Genomic DNA, 20,537 nt, shown 5'->3' on the forward strand with positions numbered 1-20,537 from the left:
AATCTTTTGTTGTATCTTCATTGTCCTGATCAATTCTATTTCTGTCTATTCCCCAACTTGTATTTCATAACTAGTATAGTACTGGCATAAAAAGAGACACATAGATTAGTGGAACAGAACAGAGAGCCCAGAAATAGGCATACACCTATACAGTCAATTACTTTCTGACAGAGGAATCAACATAAAACAAGGTAAGGACAGACTCTTCAAAAAATGGTGTTGGAAAAACGGGATAGCCACATGTAAGAGAAGTAAACTGGACCACTATCTTATACCACACACAAAAATTAACTCAAAATAAATTAAAGAATTGACCTGAAATTGTAAAACTAGAGGAAAACATAGGCAATAAGCTCCATGATGTCAGTGTTGGTGATGTATTTTGGAATTGGCACCAAAAGCAAAGGCAGCAAAAGTGGGGGGGGGTGAAGCAGGATCACATTAATGTAAACATACTTCACAGCAAAGAAAAGTATCAACAAAATAAAAAGGCAAACTATTGAATGAGGGAATACATTTGCAAACCATATATATGATAAGGGATTAATACCCAAATTATATAAAGAACTCACATACCTTAACAGCACAAGAAAGCAAAATCTACCCTCCCCCCACAAAATGGGCAGAGGATCTTAGCAGACATTTTTCCAAAATGAACATACAGATGACAGACACATGGTAAGATGTTCAACATCACTAATTATTAGGGAAGTGCAAATCGAAAGTAGAATGAGATATCACCTCACAGCTGTTAGGATGGGTAGAATCAAAAAGACAAGAGAAAACAAATGTTGATGAGGATGTGGAGAAAGGAAACACTGCACTAATGGCAGGATTGTAGATTGGTGCAGCAACTATGAAAACAGTATGGAGGTTTTTCAAAAAATTAAAAATAGAACTACCACATGATTTAGCAATTCCAGTTTTGGGAATTTATTGGAAGAAAAAGCATTGATTTGAAAAGATGTAAGCACCTCCATGTTCATTACAGCACTGTTTATAACTGCCAAGACATGCGTACAAACTATTCATTGATAGATGAATGAATAAAGAAAATGTTGTATATATCCAATGGAATATTATTCAGCCATAAAAAGAAGGAAATTTCACTGTCTTTGACAACATGGCTGGACCTTGACCACATTATGCTAAATGAAATACATCAGAGAATAACAAATACTTCATCATCTCACTTACGTGTGGAATCTAAAAAACAAAATTAGCTCATAGATACAGAGAACAGATTGGTGGGTTGGTATGGCATGGGGGTGGGCAAAATGGATAAAGGGGGGGGGTCAAAAGTACAAACTTCCAGTTAATAAATAAGTCATAGGGAGGTAATGCATAGCATGGTGACTATATTTAATAACACCGGAGACCTGGGAAGATGGCAGAATAGGAGGCCGCTGAACTCACCTTGTCCTGCTGATCACTTAGATTCCACCCATATCTGCCTAAATCACCCAGAAAACTGCTGCAAGACTAGCAGAATGGACTCTCCAGAGCCAAGCTTAGACAAGAGGCCCACGGAAAAAGGTAAGAAGGGTAAAGAGGCAGTGCGTGCTACACAAACTGGCAGGAGGGAGCCGGGGAGGTGGAGGGGCAGCCCGCCCAGCAAGGCAGAGCCCCCGAAGTCTGGTTTGCAAAAACGGAGGGGCTGGACTCTGTGAGTTCTGACAGCCAACAGGACTTAACGTCTGGAAAGTTAAAACTCAACAGCTCTGCTCTTGTGACTAGGGCGAGAGGACATTGGGAGGGAGAATGGTTGAGCCCAGAAGACAGAGCTCAGCTCCGTGGGGGAACAAAGGCACTGGCCAACACCATTTCCCTCTCCCATCCCCCAGTCAAAATTACAAAGGGAACCAGTTCCTGTCACAGAACTTGCTTGCACCACACAAACGCCCAATGCTGTGCTATTGTGGATCCATTCCTCCCTCCCAGTGGATGGGTCTGCCTCCCTCCCAGTGCTGCAGGGCCCCTCCTGCAGGGGACCACCCATGGCAAAGGGAGCTCAGCCTGCCCCTCCCGCCCCTAGGCACCTTGTGGATCCACCCCGGCTAATATGCCAGAACCTATTAAGCAGCACCACAAGCCTGACAGTGCAAGCAGCACAGACAGGGGTGACACCACTCCACAGTGAGTCCTGCCCCTGAGAGAGGGGAAGATAAGGTACACATCAGTCTGACTGTGGCCCCACCGGTGGGCTGGGGGGCAGACATTGGGTCTGACTGGGGCCCCGCCCACCATCACAAGTTACTTGGGACAGCACAAGGGAAGTGTCCTGCAGTTTGGAGCCACTGCAGGGACTACCAAAAATGACGAAACGAAAGAATTCTCTTCAAAAGAAACTCCAGGAAGTAGCAACAGCTAACGAATTGATCAAAAACGATTTAAGCAATATAACAAAACAAGAATTTAGAATAATAGTCATAAAATTAATCGCTGGGCTTGAAAAAAAGCATAGAGGACAGCAGAGAATCTACTGCTACAGAGATCAAGGGATGAAGAAATAGTCATGAGGAGCTAAAAAATGCTATAAATGAGGTGCAAAATAAAATGGAGGCAGCCATAGCACAGATTGAAGAGGCAGAGAAGAGAGTACATGAATTAGAAGATAAAATTATGGAAAAAGAGGAAGCTGAGAAAAAGATAAAAACATCCAGGAGTATGAGGGAAGAAATAGAAAACTAAGTGATGCAATACACAGAACAATACCCGTATCATAGGAATTCCAGAAGAAGAAGAGAGAGGAAGCAGCTGAAGGTGTACTTGAACAAATCACAGCTGAGAATTTCCCTGACTGGGGAAGGAAAAAGGCATTGAAACCCGAGAGGCACAGAGAGCTCACTTCAGACATAACTTGAATCCATCTTCTGCATAACATATCATTGTGAAACTGGAAAAATACAAGGATAAAGAGAGAATTATGAAAGCAGCTAGGGATAAACAGGCCATAACTACAAAGGTAGACACATAAGGGTAGTAGCAGACCTATGTACTGAAACTTGGCAGGCCAGAAAGGAATGGCAGGAAATCTTCAATGTGAAGAACAGGAAATATAGGAAGCCAAGAATACTTTATCCAGCAAATGTGCCATTCAGAATAGAAGGAGAGATAAAGGTTTTCCCAAACAAAAACTGAAGGAATTCATCACCACTAAATGAGCCCTACAGAGATCCTAAGGGGGATTCTGTGAGTGAAATGTTGCAAGGACCACAAAGTACCAGAGACATCACTACAAGCATGAAACCTACATACATCACACTGACTCTAAACCCATATCTTTCAACAATAACACTGAATGTAAATGGACTAAATGCTCTAACCAAAAGACATAGGGTATCAGAATGGATAAAAAAAACAAGACCCACCTATTTGCTGTCTACAAGAGACTCATTTTAGACTTGGGGACACCTTCAGATTGAAAGTGAGGGGATGGAGAACTGTCTATCATGCTACTGGAAGTCAAAAGAAAGCTGGAGTAGCCATTCTTATATCAGACAACTAGACTTTAAATTAAACGCTGTAACAAGAGATGAAGAAGGGCACTGTATAATAATTACAGGGTCTATCCATCAGGAAGAGCTAACAATTAAAAATGTCTATGCACCGAATATGGGAGACCCCAAATACATGAAACAATCACAAACATAAGCAACCTTATTGATAAGAATGTGGTAATTGCAGGGGAATTTAACACCCCACTTACAACAATGGATAGATCATCTAGACACAGGATCAATAAAGAAACAAGGGCCATGAATGATACATTGGATCAGATGGACTTGACAGATATATTTAGAACTCTGCATCCCAAACCAACAGAATATACTTTCTTCTTGAGTGCACATGGAACATTCTCGAAGATAGATCACACACTGGGTCACAAAACAGCCCTTTATAAGTATACAAGAATGGAGGTCATACCATGCACACTTTCAGACCACAATGCTATGAAACTTGAAATCAACCACAGGAAAAAGTCTGGAAAACCTCCAAAAGCATGGAAATTAAAGAACACCCTACTAAAGAATGAATGGGTCAACCAGGCAGTTAGAGAAGAAATTAAAAGATATATGGAAACAAATGAAAATGAAAATACAAAAATACAAATGCTTTGGGATGCAGCAAGGGCAGTCCTGAGAGGAACATACATTGCAATGCAGGCCTATCTCAAGAAACAAGAAAAATCCCAAATACAGAATCTAACAGCACACTGAAAGTAACTAGAAGAAGAACAGCAAAGATACCCCAAACCCAGCAGAAGAAGAGAAATAATAAAGAACAGAGCAAAAATAATATAGAATCTTAAAAAAAAAAACAACTGTAGAGCAGATCAATGAAACCAGAGTTGGTTTTTTGAAAAAAAAAACTGGACAAACCTCTAGCCAGGCTTCTCAAAAAGAAAAGGGAGATGACCCAAATAGATAAAATCATGGATGAAAATGGAATGATTACAACCAATCCCTCAGAAATACAAGCAATTATCAGGGAATACTATGAAAAATTATATGCCAACAAACTGGACAACCCGGAAGAAATGGACAAATTCCTAAGCATGCATCCACTTCCAAAACTCAAACAGGAAGAAATAGAAAATTTGAACAGACCCATAAGCAGAGAAGAAATTGAATCAGTTATCAAAAATCTCCCAACAAAGAAGAGTCCAGGACCAGATGGCTTCCCTGGGGAATTCTACCAGACATTTAAAGCAGAGACAATACATATCCTTCTCAAGCTGTTCCAAAAAATAGGAAGGGTAGGAAAACTTCCAGACTCATTCTATGAAGCAGCATTACTTTGATTCCTAAAGCAGACAGAGACCCAGCAAAAAAAGAGAACTATAGGCCAATATCCCTGATGAATATGGATGCAAAAATTCTCAACAAGATACTAGCAAATCGAATTCAACAGCATATAAAAAGAATTATTCACCATGATCAAGTGGGATTCATTCCTGGGATGCAGGGCTGGTTCAACATTCTCAAATCAATCAATGTGATACATCACAGTAATAAAAGAGAAGATAAGAACCATATGATCCTGTCAATCGATGCAGAAAAAGCATTTGACAAAATTCAGCATCCTTTCTTAACAAAAACCTGGAACAGTGTCAGGATAGAAGGAACATACTTAAAGATCATAAAAGCCATTTATGAAAAGCCCACAGCTAACATCATCCTCAATGGGGAAAAACTGAGAGCTTTCCCCCCTGAGATCAGGAACACGACAGGGAAGTCCACTCTCACTGCTGTTGTTTAACATAGTGTTGGAACTTCTAACATCAGCAATCAGACAACAAAAGGAAATCAAAGGCATCCAAATTGGCAAAGATGAAGTCAAGCTCTCACTTTTTGCAGATAACAGGATACCATACATGGAAAACCCAATAGACTCCACCAAAAGTCTGCTAGAACTGGTAGATGAATTCAGCAAAGCCGCAGGATACAAAATTAATGTCCAGAAATCAGTTGCATTCTTATCCACTAATAATGAAGCAACAGAAAGACAAATAAAGAAACTGATCCCATTCACAATTGCACCCAGAACCATAAAATACCTAGGAATAAACCTAATCAAAGATGTAAAACATCTGTATGCTGAAAAGTATAGAAGGCTTATGAAGGCAATTGAAGAAGATACAAAGAAATGGAAAAACATTCCATGCTCATGGATTCGAAGAATAAATATTGTTGAAATTTCAATACTACCTAAAGCTATCTACACATTCAATGCAATCCCAATCAAAATTGCACCAGCATTCTTCTCGAAACTAGAACAAGCAATCCTAAAATTTGTATGGAACCACAAAAGACCCCGAATAGCCAAAGTAATATTGAAGAAGAAGACCAAAGTGGGAGGTATCACAACCCCAGACTTTAGCCTCTACTACAAAGCTGTCATAATCTAGACAGCATGGTATTGGCACAAAAACAGACACATAGACCAAAGGAATAGAATAGAGACTCCAGAATTGGACCCACAAAAGTATGGCCAACTAATCCTTGACAAAGCAGGAAAGAATATCCAATGGAAAAAAGACAGTCTCTTTAACAAATGGTGCTGGGAAAACTGGACAGCAACATGCAGAAGAATAAAACTAGCCACTTTCTTACACCATTCACAAACATAAACTCAAAATGGATGAAGGAGCTGAATGTGAGACAGGAAACCATCAAAACTCTAGAGGAGAAAGCAGGAAAAACCTCTCTGACCTCAGCCGCAGCAATTTCTTACTTGACACATCTCCAAGGCAAGGGAATTAAAAGCAAACATGAACTATTGGGACCTCATCAAGATAAAAGTCTTCTGCACTGCAAAGGAAACAATCAACAAAACTAAAAGGCAACCAAAGGAATGGGAAAAGATATTTGCAAATGACATATCAGACAAAGAGCTAGTATCCAAAATCTATAAAGAGCTCACCCAACTCCGCACCTGAAAAGCAAATAATCCAGTGAAGAAATGGGCAGAAAAGATGAATAGACACTTCTCTAAAGAAGAAGCCCACGGGGCGCCTGGGTGGCGCAGTCGGTTAAGCGTCCGACTTCAGCCAGGTCACGATCTTGCGGTCCGTGAGTTCGAGCCCCGCGTCAGGCTCTGGGCTGATGGCTCGGAGCCTGGAGCCTGTTTCCGATTCTGTGTCTCCCTCTCTCTCTGCCCCTCCCCGTTCATGCTCTGTCTCTCTCTGTCCCAAAAATAAATAAAAAAATGTTGAAAAAAAAAATTTAAAAAAAAAAAAAAGAAGAAGCCCAGATGGCCAACAGACACATGAAAAGATCTCAATGTCGCTCCTCATCAGGGAAATACAAATCAAAACCACACCCAGATAGCACCTCACACCAGTCAGAGTGGCTAAAATGAACAAATCAGGAGACTATAGTTGCTGGCGAGGATTTGGAGAAATGGGAACCCTCTTGCACTGTTGGTGGGAATGCAAAGTGGTGCAGCCGCTCTGGAAAACAGTGTGCAGGTTCCTCAAAAAATTAAAAATAGATCTACCCTATGACCCAGCAATAGCACTGCTAGGAATTTACCCAAGGGATACAGGAGTGCTGATGCATAGGGGCACTTGTACCTCAATGTTTATAGTAGCACTTTCAACAATACCTAAATTATGGAGAGAGTATACCTGTCCATCAACTGATGAATGGATAAAGAAGTTGTGGTTTATATATGCAATGGAATACTACTTGGCAATGAGAAAGAATGAAATATGGCCTTTTGTAGCAACGTGGAGAGAACTGGAGAGTGTTATGCTAAGTGAAATAAGTCATACAGAAAAAGACAGATACCATATGTTTTCACTCTTATGTGGATCCTGAGAAACTTAACAGAAGACCATGGGTGAGGGGAAGGAAAAAAAAAAAAAAGAGAGGGAGGGAGGCAAACCATAAGAGACTCTTAAAATACTGAGAATAAACTGAGGGTTGATGGGGGTGGGAAGGAGGGGAAAGTGGGTGATGGGCATTGAGGAGGGCACTTGTTGGGATGAGCACAGGGTGTTGTATGGAAACCAATTTGACAATAAATTTCATAATAAAAATAAATGAAAAAAAATTTAAAAAAAGTAGTGGTGAAAAGGGGCAAAAAGAAAAATAACACTGTATGGTATGTTGCTTCACAGAATAGATCTTAAAAGTTTTTACCGGGGGTGGGGGGGAGGAAAGTTTTTAACTGTGTGATTATGGACATTAACTAGATTTATTGTAGTCACCATTTCACAACCTATATAAATACTGAGTTATGTTGTCCATCTGAAACTAATATTATTGTTAAATGTCAACTATACTTCAATTAAAAAAAAGAACTTGGAGACCTCTCTGTCACCAGTTTGGGTCTTCATTTTTGAAGTCCTATAAATTCTCTCCTCTTCCATTAAATCCAAGTTATATAAGTGAGCCAAACCACAAATTTTTCAGCAAAAGCCACCCTCACACACCCCGCATTTTCCTCCTTAAAGCCATAATAAACCTTTGTTAGAAATTTAATTTTTACTTTTATTTTTTTTAATGTTTATCTATATTTGAGAGAGACAGAGTGTGAGTGGTGAGGAGCAGAGAGGGAGACACAGAATCCAAAGCAGACTCCAGGATCTGAGCTGTCAGCACAGAGCCCGATGCAGGGCTTGAACCCACCACCTGTGAGATCATGACCTGAGCTGAAGTCAGACACAACCAACTGAGCCACCAGGCACCCCCAAAATTTATATCTTAAAAGTAAAATCTCTTGAGAAACTCTCTCAAAAACAAAATCCTCACTAATGTCCTTTTCACATAGTCACTATCTCATTCATTGTTATGTCAGAGACTTCAAACAGTTCACAAAAATCATCATCTTCTTTTTCCTAAATACTACTGAATTGTTTTCCATGTTATGACCATGTTTCTAAGTTCTTGCCAACTCAGATTATTATTAAAAGTGACTGTAATGTGCCTCTGAAGGGCTCCTCCGGGCTCTTCCCATTTCTTGCAGTGAGATATTCATGATTATAAGGCCGTAACAGTAACAGAAACACACTATGGAAAAATATATGGGTCCTTGAATGATCATCTGACATAGAAAAAACCCACTTGAACTTCCTCACAGGACCAGAGAGTAAGCAAGAGACCAATTTCTATTGTGTAAAGTCACTGAAATGGCAAAGTCTATTAGCATAACGAAATCTACCCTAATAATGTAGGTTAATTAACAGAGGTTTCTGTAGAAAAGAATTCTTAGTATAATTTTTAAAAGAACTATCTTTGGGTCAGCTCTGCTTTGGGCCAAGACTATCATATCCATTTCTAGGAGGTTAAGGTCACTATTGGCCAAATTTGTTAACCTTATACACATTTCAGTCTCAAAATCAGCTCATTACTCAATTTTTGATTTTCAAATATGCAAGATACCATTCTGAACCATGTTGATATACAGACAGTTGGACAGATTATAGGATGGGAACTTTCACTTAGCAGGACAAAATGGGAAGAGTATCAAACTCCTCTGGGAAAATATATGAAACTGAGGAGAAATATCATATATGCTGAATAGTTTACATGACCACAGAGCTTCTACTGTTGTTTTTTTTTTACATTAATTTGATCTCACATTTATGTTGAAGTTATAGCAATCTTATTATTGCATTATACACCTTTAATCACAACATTAGCAAGTCTTTAAGTCCTATTAAGACCTTAAAAGGAGGGGAAGATCCCATCCCCAGCTGCAAAGATTCTAGATTCAACCACAGAGAGCTGGAAGTACACACAGAAAACCTAAGGACCATAAACAAGAGAGTTCATCTCCAAACACAACATCCAAGGGCTGATAATAACTAAGGTCCAACTGACATTCTCCAACACATATCTCTAGTTCTTCTCTTTTCAGTATCTCACAAAACTTATATCCTGTGTTTCCGGTGAAACATTATTTCTCCAAGATCACAGAGGAGAATGGGAATGTTAAGCATACCTATTTCCCCTTAGATCATCCCAACCCCACTCCTCTCTGCAAGAACAAAATTCTTCTCATCCATTTTCTCATATTGCCACAGTTTCTGCATTCATAATACAGAGCATTACTCTTTTGTGGAGACAGGTCATAGATAAAAATGCCGTCCAGCCCCAAACCATAGCACGTGTCTATTCCTCTCCTGCTTTATTTATCTAATTCATCTATTCACCTTCTTAAAAGAGGAGTTTGTATCTTTTCCTCTCACAAATCTTTTACACCCTCTCCTAATGCTTACCCTCTACCACTGACTTTGCTTTCAATCTAATGAGAATATATAAGAAGTAAGAGGAATCCATATACTCTGCTTCTTTCCTGTTTTTATGGATAAACTAATTAAAATGCACTTTTCCATTTCAGAAAATTAAATTCATGACTAGGAAGGTAAATTTGAAAATACACCCAGACTATAGTACCAATTACTTGGAAAAAAAAGTATACATAAGAATTATCTTATGTCCAATGTGTACGAGATCCAAGTCTTCTAATGTAGTCAAGGAAATTCCTACAGTAACTGACTCCTCTCCCTTATATCCTCAATTTTCCTTTTCTCCTAATCATACCCATTAGCATGTAAATATGCTATAGTTTCTCCCACCTAACAGCTCTTTCCCTTGACACATGCCCCCTTGTAATCTAGTCATTGTTTTAGATCTATTCTCCCTTTACAAAACCTCTCAAGAGTTACCCACATATTTGGTCTCTAGTTCCTTCCCTGTTATTTCCTTTGAAACTAAAGCCATTCTAGCTTTGACTCCCACCATTCACATACAATCTTGCATATCAAGGTCACTAAAAACTCCAATATGCCAAAGTCAATTCTCACCCCTCATTTTATTTGACTTCTCAACAATTTGATACTGCTTTTCACTCACTCCCTTATAATTTTATTATTGCCTCCCTTTATTGCCTCCTGTGAAGTATTTCTTGGTGTCCCTATACTTCTCTAACATTTCCTATTCAGTAGCCTTGGTAGGTTACTTCCATCGTCTCAACTTCTTACTATTAGCATCCTCTAGGGATCTTTCAACTTCTTTTCCATGTGCAGTCATCCCACTGGTGATCCCTGAGCTTTGCCCAGGATGCTTTGAACCCTGGAGCCACTTAAAAACTACAACTAGAAAAATAATTCATTGCAAACATTTTCTTCCATTTCATTGGCTGCTTTTGCATTGTGTTGTTTCCTTTGCTATACAGAATTTTTTTTTCAGTTTGATATCATCCCATGTTTTTAGCTTGATTGTGGTAATTATTTCACAGTGTATATGTATAGTGAATCCTCATGTTGTATGCCTTAAGTAGATATATTTTATTTGTCAATCATACCTCAATAAAGCTGGAAAACAAAAGACTGGAGAGGAAAATATGGCTTTAACTTTTCAAAACTAGACAGGTATATTAAAATCACCTGGAAAATATTATCAAACCTTATTTCCAGAGATTAGATCATTACAAAATATTCTTTGAGTGAAGAAATTTGACATTCCCATTATATTTTAAAATTAAGTGTAAACAGCCAAACCCTTTTTTAGTGGGATATCTTGCATGTGCAATAGAGAAATGAGTTTAATTCTATACCAAATGCCAACAATCATCAATATATTGACAATGGTGACAGAGGTATTGTGGCTCTATAGGAAGATGTGATTATTCTTGGGAAATATATGTGGAAGTATTTGGAGTTAAATACTACTGGGGTTAGGTATACTACAAAAATATTTACATTGTTGAATATAAGTGAGGGCCATATAGGTGCCCATCACCTCATTTTTTCAATTTTTCAATAGACTTGAAAGTTTCCAAATTTTTAAAAATGAAAGTGAGGAGGAGGATATAAGAAACAAGGATAAAGCAATAGCTTTCTGCTTTCCTGCTCCCCATCCACACCTTCCTGGAAAATGTATAAATAACACCATGACAATGATATTGCAATCTGTTTCAGTATAATCTCTGTGCTGCTCTTTTAGGGATTAGTTTGTATTTTGGCTCTTTCTTCTCCTTATATAACAAGAAAGCCTTCCTAATTACTTTCATATATCATATGCAAGAAAAACCAAGATAGAAAACTGGGAAACGGGAATCCATCAAGAAAAAACACATTCTTTAAAAAAGCTTCCAGGAGTGCTTACTATTCATGGCTCTATTTTCAATCTATGTTCTACTCTCTCTTCTTGCCTGATTTCCATTCATTTGTTTTGTGGGTGGTTTGGGGCAGGTGGAGTTGAGTGCAGTGGAATTCACATGTAAAGAATATCACAGGCAGGGAAGGAGGGGAAAAAGATGTGGGAAAAGACTAAAAGAGTAACAAGTATAGTCAGAGGGAAAGTTAATGATTTTTATAATTTGTAAGCCCATTAAGTCTTCCTGAGATGAAATATAGTCCCCTCAGTCATAAGAGTTCTTTCTGTCCTAAATTGTTTCTGTGTTTCTGAGGGAAAAGGATATAAATGGTTGTGAAGATAAAGAGGAGTTGAAAAAATCTTGAGAATGAAGTAAAATTAGAAGTTGGTAGGGAAAAGAGATGACAGTAATGGAAAGAAAGTTGGTGGGACATTTTAAACATTGACCAATGTGAACTTAAACCAGCCTAATTCCCCCATACCTGTGTTAAACAATATTGAAACTGAGCAAGAATTAACCTAGCTGCAGTAACTGTTCTGGAAATGAAGACTGTGAACTGACCAGACACAGCTTACTCATCAAGACTAACTTCAACACTCTCACTTTGCTTTGTCCACTAATCCAAAGCTATTATGTCATATGTCATGTTGTCTAGTATCAAGACTAGTTCCCTTCTTGTCAGATCCATCTTAAAGTGATTCATCCCAGGTCCCAAATCCCTTAAATACCCTTTCGTAATTTCCAATTTTGAGATCTCAATAGTAAAATTTTGGGAAAGTTGTATTCTCCCTTACCACAGTACATCTACAGGTGTGGCTTTGTTTAATCAGGTTTCTCTAGTAGCCTTTTGAGAGGTTGGCAGCTTAAATCAATGTACAAAAAAATTATTTTAAAGCAATACTGTGAATAAACAAATTCATGCCCTACTTCTTTGAAGTGAGTGACATAAGACAGACATCTGACAAACATGATCATAGCCACGAATGAATCCCTAGGCCTTGATCCCAGTTTAGAGCCCTTGGAGTAACTCAAAATACTGGAAGAGGGAGAGAAAAACGTCAAGGAAATTTTCTTTCAAGCCTTCCCTAAAGAAGAGGCTTTTGTATAACCTTTATTCCCTATGTGTTGCTTCCCAAGTTCCTCTCCCAATACTGAGAGGAAAAAAAAAAATGAGGAAAGAAGGTGTAGTCTTCGAATCCAATTTGATTTAATGACAAACGTGCCTTTGTGTTTTTAAGCACCAAGTTACTTTCATCTTTTATCTCATTTGGAAGTGTTTCTATTTTTAACTATTGAACTATACTCTGGGGTAGAACCTAGAAACACCTTGGAGAAGTAGATAAAGGAGAAACTTTCTGAACTTAAAAATTCCTTCCAAATAATATTAGGATTATACACGATTATTAACGGCACACTTCATGCTGGGAGAAATGTAATGAGAAGGGGATATAACTATAGGGGTAGGGGAATAGGAAAAAGGGGTGAAGAGGAGTGGGAGATATAGGCTTTCAGTTATGGAATGATTAAGTCACAGGGATAAAAGGTACAGCATACAGAATATAGTCAATGACATTGTAATAGTGTCTTGCATGGTGACAAATGGTAGCTATACTTGTGTTGAGCGTTGCATAGCATACAGACTTGTTGAATCACTGTCTTCCACCTAAAACTAATGTAACATTTCGCATCAACTATACTGCAGTTAAACAAAACAATGATAAAAAATCTAAGAAAATTAAAGAAACAAAAGTAACTCAAGAAAAGCACTGATACTTTTGGTTAAGCAAATAAAACTGTGATCTCAGTCAGGGCACCTGGGTGGCTTAGTCAGTTAAGCATCTGACTTTGGCTCAGGCCATGATCTCACAGTTCATATTTTCAAGGCCCAGGACAGGCTCTGTGCTGACAGCTCAGAGCCTGGAGCCTGATTCAGATTCTGTGGTCCCTCTCTACCCCTCCCCCACTTATCCTCTGTCTCTCTCTCTCTCTTTCAAAAGTAAATAAATATTTAAAGAAACAAAAAGACTGGCCTGAAGTAAAATCCTCCACAAAATCCCATTTTTCCAACTTTCATTCTATTCTTTTCTAATCCTTATCTTTATTACTATCTCCCGCACAACAAATGAGTATCAATATAAATGGTATTTTTACTTTACAAAATTGTCAAAGAAAGGGAGTTGCTTATGCATCACCATGAAAGCACCAGCTATTACATTTCTGGAGGGGTATCAAGCCCCTAAGATTTCCGCATGATCTTTGGCCCATAATTTTATTTCTACTAATTTATCTATAAAAATATTCAAAATGTGGGCAAAATTCTATGCACACAAATTTCAGTATCAGGAGAGTACCTAGCTCACAGTAGTTCTAGCAAATTTTAACTGAATAAATGATCAACATGATTTTGAATATTTTGAAAAATTGGAAACCATTTAAATGTCTAAACAGATCATGGCACATCTATGAGGTTGGACACTATGCACTCATTAGAATTCTTTTTTCTTTTAAAAAGAGTGGCTTTGGAAAAGGATCACAATGAAGCTTCAAGCAAAAAAAAGAGTACTACAGCATGACCACAGGAGTGTGTGCAAGCAAATACATATACAAATTTAAATATAGATATATCATTATGTAAACTATAATTACCTGTGCTATACAATTATTGGTGATTTTTATTTACTTCCTTTTTCTTTCTATATTTTCAACATGTTTTGGCATAAAAATCCATTAATGTTATAATCACATATATGCAATATATATTATAAAGAATGAAATGTTTTTCTGATTTTATGAGTAATTACTATATTATATAGTGTACATAGTATTTTTTAGTATCTAGCTCATCATGATTGTAAATGACCATCTTTTTCTAATATTTCTCTGTTGATTTGGTTAGTTTGACTTGCAGCCAAAGATTACTATATATCCTTATCTATCTACATCACGATTCCTATATTAACACCTATCTATCTGCCTACCTATCTTCCCTAACCATCCCATTTTGATGATTTGTATGCAGAGAGAGACTTACTATAGAGTTAATGAGGCATAAGCTTCGTAGCCACACACTTGTATGAAACTCAAGGGCCTAGAAGGTGACAGTCCTAAGATTTTTTTAAAGGAAGATATTCTAATTGTCATCATTTTACTGTTTTCTTTTTCTACTCAGACCTACTTCCCCTCCATGATACCTAGAATTGATAAAGGTGTTTTGGGAACTTAGCTATTTGAAGGTCAAGTTGGAAATGCATTTGATTTGGGTTTGGTGAAATATATTTATGTGGTGTATGACTGCTTCCATGCATAACCTAATTACTGATAGTAGTCTGTGTAGGAAAAGCCTTCAGGGTTGAAACACAAGGGTACAGGGACAGAAGTCATCCTGTGATATGAGTTGTTCTATGGCACCTATTCTGGAAGTATGGTAATAATGATGGAGAAACAAAATTTGCAATTTATGGAGCCAGAATCTAGTTTGTAGAAAATTTGTTCCAATTTTACAGCACATTAAAAAAAAAAAAGAAAAACATGATAGATTTTTTTAATCTAATTTGACTATAGTGCTAAATTTTCACATTATTATGACAAATTTTATAAAGCTGAAATAAACTTTTTAAAGCTATTAATTAGAATTACATTGTTTTTTCAATTAAACCTATTGATGACTGAATTATCTTTGTCTCCACAGAAAATAATTTTAATAACTGTTACCATATGAAGAATTCATCAGGGTTTTATAAAATGGAGATACAAGGATGACACAAACAAATGGAAAAATATCACATGCTCATGGATTAAAAGAATAAACATCATTAAAACGTCCATACTTCACAAAGCAATCTGCAGATTCGATCCAATCTCTATCAAAATAGCAATAGCATTTTTACGGAAATACAACAAATAATTCTAAATTTGGCATGGAACCACAAAGGCCCAGAATAGTCAAAGCAATCTTGAGAGAGAACAATAAAGCTGGAGGTATCACAATCCCAGATTTCAATATACACTACAAAGTGACAGTAATCAAAACAGTATGGTACTGGCACAAACAGACACATATCAAAGGAACAGAATATATGGCCCCAAAATAAACCCACGCTTATATGATCGATCAGTCTATGATAAAGGAAGCAGAAATATATAATAGGGAAAAAAGTGTCCTCAATAAATGGGACAAGGAAAACTGGACGACTTCCTTAAATGATACACAAAAATAAACTCAAAATGGATTAAAGACCCAAATGTGCGACCTGAAACCATGAAACTCAGAGAAGCAAACATAGGCAGTAAATTCTTTGACATTGACTGTAGCAACATTTTTCTAGATATGTCTCCTAAGGCAAGGGAAACAAAAGCCAAAATAAACTGTTGAGACTATATCAAAATAAAAAGCTTTTGCACAGAGAAGGAAGCCATCAACAAAATGAAAAAGCAGTCTACTGAATTGGAGGAGATATTTGCAAGTTATATATCCAATAAGGGATTAATATCCAAAAATATATAGACAACTTATACAACTCAAAAGGAAAAAACCCCAAATAATCAGATTTTAAAAATGGGCAGAGGACCTGAATAGATATTTTTTTTCTAAAGAAGACATACAGATGGCTAACAGACACATGAAAAGATGCTCAACATCTACTCATCAGGGAAATGCAAATAAAAATCACAGTGTGATATCACATATGTATGTCAGAATGGCTAGAATAAAAAGGACAAGAACTAACAAGTGTTGGCAAAAACATGGAGGAAACGAACCCTCATGCACTGTTAGTGGGAATGTAAATTGTTATATCTATTGTGGTATAGCCATAGTGTGAACGTAAATTGGTATAGCCCTAGGTATACTATGGAGGTGCCTCAAAAAATTAAAAACAGAAATACCATATGATTCAGTAATTCCACTACTAGATATTTACCCAAAGAAAATGAAAGCACTAATTTAAAAACATATATATGTACCCCTATGTTTATTGCAGTATTATTTACAATAGCCAAGATATGGAAGCAACTCAAGCGTCCACAGATAGATGAATGGATAAAGAAGATAGACTATTATTTAGCCATTAAAAAGAATGTGATCTTGCCATTTGTGACGGCATGGGTAGACCGAGAGGGTATTATGCTAAGTGAAGTAAGTCAGACGGAGAAAGAAAAATACTGTATGGTTTCACTTATACCTGGAATCTAAAAAACAAAGCAAACAAAAAAATGAAAAGCAGAAACATACCCAAAAATACAGAGAGCAAAACTGATGGCTTCCGGAGGGGTGTGGGGTGGGAGATGGGCAAAATAGGTGAAGCGAAATGGGACATATAGGCTTCCAATTATGGAATGAATAAATCATGGGAATAAAAGGCACAGCACAGAGAATGGAGTCAATGGTATTATGATAGCAGTGTACGATGACAGATGGTAGCTACACTTGTGAGCACAGCAGAACATACAAAGTTGCCAAATCACTATGTTTGTACACCTGAAACTAACGGAACATTGTGTGTCAACTATACTGCAATTAAGAAAAAATAAAAAGACAAGCTGGGGAAAGGCAACTATGTAGTTTGCTGATTGGCTTTTTGGTATAAATTTCAAAGGCCAGGAATAAACACCTTTTTTTTTTTTTTAACAAAAGCTCTAGTATTCTAACGTATCAGGTCCATGAGATCACACACATTTTACCTCCTTCATAATAAAGTCGCTTGTTTATTTCCCAAAAAAATGTAGGAATAAGTATTACAGAGGTGTGTCAGGTAGTTAATAAAAACATTTTTTCGGAGATTTTATAATTTTTGTGGTATTTGTTAGATCTATTTTTTTCATTTGTTGTATTTATTTTTCTCATTCTAAAATTTTTTATCATAAGCACCTAATTTTGTGCCCACAATTTTATATTCTTTTTCTTTGTATTTTTTTTCTCAAATACGTATAAAGTTCCGATCAAAACATGTATATGCATGTGTGTGTGCATGTGTGTGTGCACACACATAAAAAGAATGGGTATGGAAGAATATGTATCAAATTTTTATCAGGGATCACCTTTTCAAGAACTGCAGTGGACTAAGGTTTTATGGCATCTGATAGAAGGATTTCACCTTCTAGTTCATTTAATTCTTTTAAAATGGAGCTCCAAAATCATTTATTACTGATTATAAATTAAGTTTTAGTCAATTAGATATAACATATTGTATTTCCGTGACTGGTTTTGTTTTCTGTTTCCTATTCTGCACCAAGTATGGCATTTTTTCCTTTTCACTTGCTTGTAAACAGAATCCTCACATTAGGTAAATAAGTATGTATGCTATTGACCATTCTTCTCTTCTTTCTCACTACTGTGCTTTTTAGTTCCAACAGAGATTATTTTATTATTTTTAAATCCTTTTAGTACTTTTACTTCATCTAATAAGAGGTTGACTTGGAACTGAGAATAATAAGGAGAAAAGAAGCCCAGCTTATAACATATTGGTGAGATAAAAACAAGATGCCAAGCCAGAGAGCTGCAGAGAAGAGCTAATACACTTTGTATCTACACAGTGTAGATACACTCAGGCCACAGTGACCCCTTTCCCTGGTGTCCTTGGGTGAAGCCATTTTAGGGGTACTAGCTTATTTTACAGAGGTCTCAAGGGTATTACTATTAGGTAATACACGCTTGGTCTATACAATTATGAAGACATTTTCTGTGGTACATCCTACAACCAAAGGACCATACCCTGTAATAAAATGCTAGGGATTCTGCCCAAATTTGTCTTAAACTGAAATTCTGAGTATACAAATCTCTCCTGAATCAACCTCCAGCATTCAAAATTTAGAGTCACTACATGATTTCTCAGCACTTTAGAGCTCAGGAACCATTTCTGCCCTGGGGAAAGCCTAAACTTTCAAATAGTTCTGAGCCTATTTCAATCCAAGTTAGACTGAGGATCTCAAGATTTTGAGGTGATTCTGCACAAATTATAGGTATCCAGACACCATTTTAAAAAATTCTGAATAGATTAGGGCCCTGAAACTATCACCAAAACACAGGAAAATTAGGCTAAATGTGAAGTTGGAATGATGTGAAGTCTGTCTTATACTTGTCTACTTTTGGGGTGTGAGGTTTCAGAAAGACAATCATTTATGCCTTTTAGGGGGGCAAAATCTCGCTACTTATCAAATCTAGGTGATAGGTTTATGGAGACTCAGTGTAATATTCTCTTCACTTTGTGCCTGTTTGAGATTCTGTCATAATAAATTTATGTGTAGGCAGGTCTCAGGACAAAAAGGTTCTGAAGCGTCAATAAATTAACATAAGTGGGGAGGGAGTGTTGAGTGGGCGGCACACTGTCTTTGCAAAGAAGATGAAAACAGTGTGTACTCTCAAACTTGAAGGAGTTCTGCGGAGATAGGCTCATGATGCTCCTTTTTTTCTTACAGCTCCCCTCAGAGTGACAGCGGTGGGAAGCCCCTCCCACCAGCCAGCTCCATACAACTGGTAAGGAGTGGTTGAAAAGCATTATTCATTTGATGTCCGTATCATGAAGTTCCAGGCCATGGGTTCCAGGAAGTATAAACCACGGTCTAGGCTCATTTATTAGTTTGTTTATTTATCCATTCATTTAACCAACATTTACTGAGTACCTATGATTTTTCAGGCAGTATAAAAATGCTGAGAAAATAGACATACTTAGGATCCAGTCCCTGTCCTTAAGGACTCACCACATAATGAGGAAGATAAATGCAAAAGTAGGTAATTACAGTAAAATACCCTAGAATCTATGATAGAGGAACATGTAGAATGCCATGGAGAGCATAAAGGACGAAGCAGCTATGCCACGGAAGATATTTCTATAAAGCAGAGAGGGTAACATGAGAGCAGTGCAGTGTCAAGGCTTTCTTTATTTGGTGATAGCCAGAGGGAAGGAATAAAACAGGTGGGCTAAAATAATACTTACCCAGTTGTTTGCCTGGAGATAGAAACGATACAAGCATTAATGAATATTTCAGTAAACCTATAATGAAAGAGTGATCATTGTGTGGCACAACAGACGTTAAGTATCACACAGTAGATGCAAAAAGTATTTGGAGGCAAGAAGCTGTCTCCCCACGCTGACCCCAAAACACCTAGGATCAATTCTGATACCATTATCTCCCCATTTATACATTCACTCTCACTCCTCTGAGTGGCCATAGTGCTTTATCTACTCTTTTCACATGGCATTTTTCTTTAAGCCTGAAATAAGCCTTCCCTAGCAAAGCTTTGCAGAGTTTTATGCCTCATTTCTGTATCTTTTAGAACACCATACCAGAGCCTTGCATACTGAAGTACCCGTAAATATTGATAGGATGAGTCACTAATATGGAACGTAATACTAGAATTTGTAAATAATGTTATTCACTTAGATTTATGGTCTTGTTTTTTTTTTCAGATTTGAGAGATTGAAGAAATAATGACAAAGGGGAAAATTAAACAATCAGGAAATGAAGTGAGGCATAGATGGTAACAGGGAGGTGAGGCAACCATGCTGAAAATGTTGATAGTCACAAGGAGAAAGATCTCATTTCATTTCCATGATTCCCTTGGAGAACTCCAAGATCACCAAGACTTCTGCTTTTAAATGTATCCCTATAGAAAGTCTCACTCTAAATTTACTGTGTAGGTATGTGTGTGTGCAAAAATCACTGCAAGGATCTTTAGAGAACTGGGCTTTTGTCACTAGTTCCAAGGCACCATGACAAACAGAATATTAAAAGACTCAAACTGGCCAAAATCCAGGGAGAGTAGACAGACTGAAAAGATAAGGCAGGTAGTTAATCTTCTGGAAGGTACTGCAAGAGAAGACAGGTTTGTTCATCCAGCTCTCTGTCTTAAGTCTACTTTTGTTTGATTTGTTATCTTACCCAGTGGGAAATCTATGCCTTGACATTGAATCACAAAGCAAGGAAGG

General features: G+C 37.4%; 1 long non-coding RNA gene across 1 annotated transcript in view; it reads right to left on the bottom strand.

Moving 5' to 3' along the window:
* Positions 1-20,537, bottom strand: part of LOC131509131 (uncharacterized) — a 212,720-nt gene that overhangs the window by 24,416 nt on the left and 167,767 nt on the right. The gene's annotated exons all lie outside the window — the stretch shown is intronic.

The sequence above is a fragment of the Neofelis nebulosa genome, chromosome 4 (assembly GCF_028018385.1).
Source record: "Neofelis nebulosa isolate mNeoNeb1 chromosome 4, mNeoNeb1.pri, whole genome shotgun sequence".
NCBI lineage: Eukaryota > Metazoa > Chordata > Mammalia > Carnivora > Felidae > Neofelis > Neofelis nebulosa.